Source organism: Symphalangus syndactylus, chromosome 18 (assembly GCF_028878055.3).
Source record: "Symphalangus syndactylus isolate Jambi chromosome 18, NHGRI_mSymSyn1-v2.1_pri, whole genome shotgun sequence".
NCBI classification, from domain to species: domain Eukaryota; kingdom Metazoa; phylum Chordata; class Mammalia; order Primates; family Hylobatidae; genus Symphalangus; species Symphalangus syndactylus.
This window is the reverse complement of record NC_072440.2, coordinates 110,836,095-110,844,363: the sequence shown is the minus strand read 5'-3', so window position 1 is coordinate 110,844,363 and position 8,269 is coordinate 110,836,095.

Below are 8,269 nucleotides of genomic sequence, written 5' to 3'. Positions count from 1 at the left end.
TCTATTGAGTTAGACATGTGGTTTTTGTCTTTGGTTCCGTTTGCTGGATTATGTTTATTGATTTTCGTATGTTGAACCAGCCTTACATCCCAGGGATGAAGCCCACTTGATCATGGTGTATAAGCTTTTTGATGTGCTGCTGGATTTGGTTTGCCAATATTTTATTGAGGATTTTTGCATCAATGTTCATCAAGGATATTGGTCTAAAATTCTCTTTTTTGGTTGTGTCTCTGCCAGGCTTTGGTATCAGGATGATGCTGGCCTCATAAAATGAGTTAGGGAGGATTCCCTCTTTTCCTACTGATTGGAATAGTTTCAGAAGGAATGGTACCAACTCCTGCTTGTACCTCTGGTAGAATTCGGCTGTGAATCTGTCTGGTCCTGGACTTTTTCTGGTTGGTAAGCTATTAATTATTGCCTCAATTTCAGAGCCTGTTATTGGTCTATTCAGAGATTCAACTTCTTCCTGGTTTAGTCTTGAGAGAATGTATGTGTGGAGGAATTTATCCATTTCTTCTAGATTTTCTAGTTTATTTGCGTAGAGGTGTTTATAGTATTCTCTCATCGTAGTTTGTATTTCTGTGGGATCGGTGGTGATATCCCCTTTGTCATTTTTTATTGCAACTATTTGATTCTTGTCTCTTTTCTTCTTTATTAGTCTTGCTAGCGGTCTATCAATTTTGTTGATCTTTTCAAAAAACCAGCTCCTGGATTCATTGATTTTTTGAAGGGTTTTTTGTGTCTCTATTTCCTTCAGTTCTGCTCTGATTTTAGTTATTTCTTGCCTTCTGCTAGCTTTTGAATGTGTTTGCTCTTGCTTCTCTAGTTCTTTTAATTGTGATGTTAGGGTGTCGATTTTAGATCTTTCCTGCTTTCTCTTGTGGGCATTTAGTGCTATAAATTTCCCTCTACATGCTGCTTTGAATGTGTCCCAGAGATTCTGGTATGTTGTGTCTTTGTTCTCATTGGTTTCAAAGAATGTCTTTATTTCTGCCTTCATTTCATTATGTACCCAGTAGTCATTCAGGAGCAGGTTGTTCAGTTTCCATGTAGTTGAGTGGTTTTGAGTGAGTTTCTTAATCCTGAGTTCTAGTTTGATTGCATTGTGGTCTGAGAGACAGTTTGTTATAATTTCTGTTCTTTTACATTTGCTGAGGAGTGCTTTACTTCCAACTATGTGGTCGATTTTGGAATAGGTGTGGTGTGGTGCTGAAAAGAATGTATATTCTGTAGAATCAATATCATGAAAATGGCCATACTGCCCAAGGTAATTTATAGATTCAATGCCATCCCCAACAAGCTACCAATGACTTTCTTCACAGAATTGGAAAAAAACTACTTTAAAGTTCATATGGAACCAAAAAAGAGCCCGCATTGCCAAGTCAATCCTAAGCAAGAAGAACAAAGCTGGAGGCATCATGCTACCTGACTTCAAATTATACTACAAGGCTACAGTAACCAAAACAGCATGGTACTGGTACCACAACAGAGACATAGATCAATGGAACAGAACAGAGCCCTCAGAAATAATGTCGCATATTTACAATTATCTGATCTTTGACAAACCTGACAAAAAGAAGAAATGGGGAAAGGATTCCCTATTTAATAAATGGTGCTGGGAAAACTGGCTAGCCATATGTAGAAAGCTGAAACTGGATCCCTTCCTTATACCTTATACAAAAATTAATTCAAGATGGATTAAAGACTTATATGTTAGACCTAAAACCATAAAAATCCTAGAAGAAAACCTAGGCAATACCATTCAGGACATAGGCATGGGCAAGGACTTTATGTTTAAAACACCAAAAGCAATGGCAACAAAAGCCAAAATTGACAAATGGGATCTAATTAAACTAAAGAGCTTCTGCACAGCAAAAGAAACTACCATCAGAGTGAACAGGCAACCTACAGAATGGGAGAAAATTTTTGCAACCTACTCATCTGACAAAGGGCTAATATCCAGAATCTACAATGAACTCAAACAAATTTACAAGAAAAAAACAACCCCATCAAAAAGTGGGTGAAGGATATGAACAGACACTTATCAAAAGAAGACATTTATGCAGCCAAAAAAACACATGAAAAAATGCTCATCATCACTGGCCGTCAGAGAAATGCAAATCAAAACCACAATGAGATATCATCTTACACCAGCTAGAATGGCGATCATTAAACAGTCAGGAAACAACAGGTGCTGGAGAGGATGTGGAGAAATAGGAACACTTTTACACTGTTGGTGGGACTGTAAACTAGTTCAACCATTGTGGAAGTCAGTGTGGCGATTCCTCAGGGATCTAGAACTAGAAATACCATTTGACCCAGCCATCCCATTACTGGGTATATACCCAAAGGATTATAAATCATGCTGCTATAAAGACACATGCACACATATGTTTATTGCGGCACTATTCACAATAGCAAAGACTTGGAACCAACCCAAATGTCCAACAATGATAGACTGCATTAAGAAAATGTGGCACATATACATCATGGAATACTATGCAGCCATAAAAAAGGATGAGTTCATGTCCTTTGTAGGGACATGGATGAAGCTGGAAACCATCATTCTCAGCAAACTATCTCAAGGACAAAAAACCAAACACCACATGTTCTCACTCATAGGTGGGAATTGAACAATGAGAACACATGGACACGGGAAGGGGAACATCACACACTGGGGACTGTTGTGGGGTGGGGGGATGGGGGAGGGATAGCATTAGGAGATATACCTAATGTAAATGACGAGTTAATGGGTGCAGCATACCAACATGGCACATGTATACATATGTAACAAACCTGCACGTTGTACACATGTACCCTAAAACTTAAAGTATAATAATAATAGTAATAATACATGAAGTTACAACCAGCTGTTACTTGAAAACCAAAAAGAGGCCAGGTGCAGTGGCTCACACCTGTAATCCCAGCACTTTGGGAGGCCAAGGCAGGAGAATCACTTGAGGTCAGGAGTTTGAGACCAGCCTGGCCAACATGGTGAAACCCCATCTCTACTAAAAATACAAAAATCAGCTGGGCTTTCTGGCACGTGCCTGTAATCCCGGCTGCTCGGGAGGCTGAGGCAGGAGAATTGCTTGAATTTGGAGGCAGAGGTTGCAATCAGCTGAGATCACACCATTGCACTCCAGCCTGGGTAAAGAAGCGAGACTCTGCCACAAAAAAAAAAAAAAAAAAAAAAAAATATTTGTGACTTTACATTACATGTGTCTCAGGAAAAAAAAAACTTTCAATTATGATGCGTGAAATTGTCCAAGCAGTACAAATGAAAACGTAAATTTCCTTCACGTTTCAGTGAAACCGATGCAGGCTTTTATTGTAGCTGTTAGTTTATTCAGGATTTTTATCAGCAAGAATCGAAAATTAACTTCACATGGAGTCTTCATGTCTTGCCAAGTCAGATATTAATGGGTAAGCCAAAGGAGATCTTTTTAAATGCCTTTTTCTTTTTACAGAAATCTCAAGAGATGGATTCCTTTCTAATCACGTATCCTTGTGGCAAAAAAAATCCAGCAATACAAGTAAAAAGGACATTCCTTTTCCAAGCCTTCCTCGTGGCCTGAAGTAACTGTGGTGCATCGTAGTCTCCTGTGCTGACTTTCCAACCTGACGTCTGTCCTGGTAGGTCTGGATATTCCTCACCTTGCTGTAAGCTCAGAGAGCTTTGCCTCCAGTCCCCTCCAGGAGGCTGAGGCTCCCATCAGCAGAGCCTCCCATATCTGTGCCTGCAGGTTGGCCTGAGCTGCAGGCAGCGTGCACATCACAGTCACCCTGTGGAAAGAAAGTCACCCTGCTAAAAGTAAGACTTTAGGCAAAACACATTGAAGAGAGTTTACTTGACCATTAGAGGACTCACAAATTGGGCAGCACTCAGAAACAGAGGAGGTTCAGGGAACAGGGAGGGCAGTGGCCTCTCAGATGGATGGGGAAGGAAGACAGACAACGCACCCAATCAGCTAGGGCAGGAGCCCCGCCACAGGGGAGTTGGTGGTTTCTGATTAGTGAAGTCTCTAGTTCTGTTTTTCTGTTTACATTGGGCTTTGGTTTGCTCACTCAAGAACCCCAGCCCTGGAGCCGTCCCAGCCTAATGTCCTCCCAGCGAGAATGCTGACACCACCTGCCAGGCAGCTACACCCATGACCCAGCCAGGCCAGCTACAGCCCCACAGCTCCCCTCAGGACCAGATGAGCAGAGCCTGCACAGCCCTGAGCTTCTCCCTCTGCCCACCCTGCTTCCTCCTCATCCTGGCATGGATTTGATCCCTAATAAGCATTCTGCACCTCAAATCCTGCCTCAGTGTCTTCCGCCAGAGTGTGGGCTGAGCAGGTGCCTTGAACCAGTATCTCAGTGATGACCGCACAGGCAACTCCAGCCTGCAAAGCCACTCTGCAGCACGTCCTGAACATACACACCCCGTGGGAATTTGTTTGACTGTGAGGATAAATTCCAGATTTGGAACTGTGGGTCCAAGGGTATAGGTTAGCAGTCAAAGGGCACGGAGTGCCACGAGCCAGCCATTTGCTCAGAGACCCTGCTGAGCAAGCCATGAGACAGAAGCCAGCCAGCCCCACGCAGGCTGTGTGAGTGGGCGGGTGGAGGGCACCCAAATGCTGCTTCCTGGCTGCTCCTCATCTGGATCAGAGAACGGTGCACAGACTTCAGGATGAAAGGGCTGACAGTCACCTCTGGCCAAATCTCCATGCTGTGGATTCCGTATGCAGCCAAGTGGGCCCCAAGCCTCTCCACCTAACCAATGCCTCAGATGCAAGTGGCCCAGGGCTCATCCAGGGACCACCTGTAAAGGCCACCCTGCCCAGTGAGCTGGGGTCGGCATCCATGGGAGGACTCCCTGACTCTGGGGGCAGATAGTGAAAGAGGAAGGGTACCCCCTAAATCCCACAGGGAAGGCGCAGGAAGCAAGACTGCTGGTAATGCCTGGCCCAGTGGAATCTCCAGAGCCTGAAGGACCTGCTTAGGAAGAGACGGGAGCACAGAGCAAGCATGGAGCTAGCCAGTCTGGGAACCAGCACAGAGCCAAGGGCAGTGGGGCGGATTGCCCATTTCCTCAGTGAATTAGTCCATTTTCATGCTACTGATAAAGACATACCAGAGATTGGTCAATTTATAAAGGAAAAAAGGGTTAATGGGCTCACAATTTCATATGGCTGGGGAGGCCTCACAATCATGGCAGAAGGTGAAAGGCATGTCTCACATGATGGCAGGCAAGAAAAAATGAGAACCAAGCAAAAGGGGAAACTTCTTATAAAACCATCAGATCTCATGAGACTTACTCAGTACCAGGAGACCAGTAGGGGGAAAACTGCCCCCAGGATTTAATTATCTCCCACTGGGTCCCTCCCACAACACCTGGGAATTATGGGAGCTACAATTCAAGATGAGATTGAGCGGGGGACACATCCAAACCGTATCACCCCATATTTTGTACATCTTGAATTTGGAAACTGAGTGCCAGGTTGTTTCTCCAGAAAGGTGCCCATCTGTATCTCCACCAGTGGTGAATGGGCGAGTCCTTCGTTTCCAGCTTCCTTATTGGAGCCACCATTATTGCATCTTTAGTCACTCGCAATATGGGAAAAGATAATGTCTCATTGATACTTAACCTGCGTTTCCTGTATCACTATGTTTTTAGAAAGATATATTTGCATTTTTTCCTTTGTTTTATGAATTGCCTGCTCATGACTTACGCCCTTTTTTTTAAGTGGTATATTTAAGTGACTACCTTTACTTTGTGTTTCTCTGTAACCCACCGATGGACTGCCCAGCTCCATTCTTCGGGGGTGTGTGGGACCTTGTCCAAAAGTGCCTGGGTGCAGGGCAGGGCAATGTGAGAGCCAGCGGGGGCTCTGCTGGACACAGGCCATGCCCGGGCAGCCTGGCGATGCTTGGGGGACTCAGTCGCCTTGTCCCACTGGAGGTCCAGGTGGACACCACCTGCTCTCCCGCCTCCCACCATCGTGAGACAGAATGAAATTAAAGGTACTACAGCAGCTCTGGGCTCTCCATGGTTCAGCTGTGAGGACACAGTGGGGCCACAGCACAGACTTCCTCAGCAGTGGTACCTCCACAGCAGTGGTATCTGCCCTGTCACAGGATTGTGGCAGGCGGCTGTGCCCACAAAAATGCCACACAAACTGGGTGGGGGACACTGGGGAACAATGGGCTGGTGACCCTCAGAGTTCTTTGGAACTACCTGTGGCTGCAGCTGCCCCCTTACCATGTGAACTTCAGGATGCTTCTCTGTCAAGCAAGGCTCTTAGAAGGACATGGTCCCATGATAGTCCCGAGAGCTGCTCACAGATGGCTCCATCTCCCTCCTTCTGAGCACACCGTGGGTTCACATTTCACTGTGGTGTGACCACCTGGCATGCTTTAGTGGGAGTGGCGTGGCCAGAGCACGCTGGGCCCCACCCAATCTCCCCTCTGCATACAGCAGCAACATCCAAACGGTGGCTGCCCCATCAGCCTGGGACCCTGCATGGTCAGGATGAGCACAGCCCCTTGACAAAGCTTGGGATGGGGGTTGTCTGTTACTGCATTAACCAGCCTGCCAGCCTGCACCAATTCAGAGTCTTCCCAACTTTCAGTTTTGGATATATGCAATCTTGCGTGAACTTATGCATGGAGGGGAGAATCTAATTTACCTATAGCTATAGATCTCCCAAGCACAAATCATGCCAAAGGTAAAACCTGTGTTTATGTGATTCTGAAACTGAAAGTGGAGGGGCTGAGAGACACCAGGCAAGCATTTTTTTCACCCTGGAATGCACATGTACAGACCTTGCCAGGTGTTCTCCTTAGATTCCAATCACCTGTGTTGCACACTGTCTCAAGGGAGGAAACGCATTCTCCTTAGCCAATTGTGGTAATGTAATAGCCCATTCCACATCTTTGGTGCCCAAAGAGGAGTAGACAGGGCCCCCTCTGCTGGGACCCAGTGAGAGAAAGATTCCTGCTGTCTTTTACTGCAGCCTGTTTGGGACTGAATTGCATCCCCAAAGTTCCTATGTTAAAGGGCTGACCCCCAGCATTTTAGAATGTACCTGGAGATAAGGTTGTCAAAGAGGTAATTAAGTTAAAGTAAGGCCATTAGGTTTGGCCCTAGTTCCATACAACTGGTGTCTTTAATAAGAAGAGGAGATTAAGACACAGACACACACAGAGGGATCACTATGCGAAGACACAGGGGAAGATGACCAGCCAGGGAGAGAGGCCTCAGAATGAAAACAACCCGGCCAACATCTGACTCTTGGACTTTTGGTCTCTAGAACGGTGAAGAAACAAATATCCACAGTTTAAACCACCTAGTCTGTGGTACTTTGTTATGGCAGTCCCAGGAAATTAATACACGATCATTTCTTTCTTTCTAGAAGGCTGCAGCATTCGTTTTCTATTAAATCATTCTATTGAATTTATCACAAAAAGTAAGGTATTTTATAATCCAGTCCTTTTTTCTTACCTTTCAAGATTAATTTTATAGCACTGGTTATTATCTATAGTTCACCCTTACAATAATTCAATCAGTTATTTAAACATGTCATTCATTTATTCATTTCATTCATTCCTTTATCCATCCACCCATTCACAAATGTACCCACACAGCCATCCATTCCTTTATTCACTCATCCATGCATCCCACCCACATAGACATCAACTCATCCATCTGCCCATTCACCCATCCACCCATTCAATCATCATTTGCCTATCCATCCATTCATCATCCATCCATCCATTTATCCATTATCCACCCACACATCCATCCATCCATTATCCACCCACCCATCCATCCATCCATCATCCACTCACTCATCCATCCACCCACCCATTCGTCCATCCATTCATCCATCCATCCACTCATTCATTCGCCCATCCATCCATCCATTTATCTATCCATCCATCCATCATCCACCCACCCATTAATCACTCACACACACATCCATCCATCCATCATCCACTCACTCATCCATATGCCCACCCATCCACCTGTCCACCCATCCATCCATTCATCATCCATCCACCCACTCATTCATCTACCCATTCACCCATCCACCCCCTCATCCATCCTTTTATTACCCACCCATCCATCCATTCTTCATCCACCCATCCATTCATCTATCCATCCACCAATCAGTTTCTCCATCCATGCATCCATTCACCCATTCATCCATCCACCCACCCACCCACCCGCCCATCCATCCATAATCAGAACCCCCCCTCCCAGATTTCTTTGCACCCA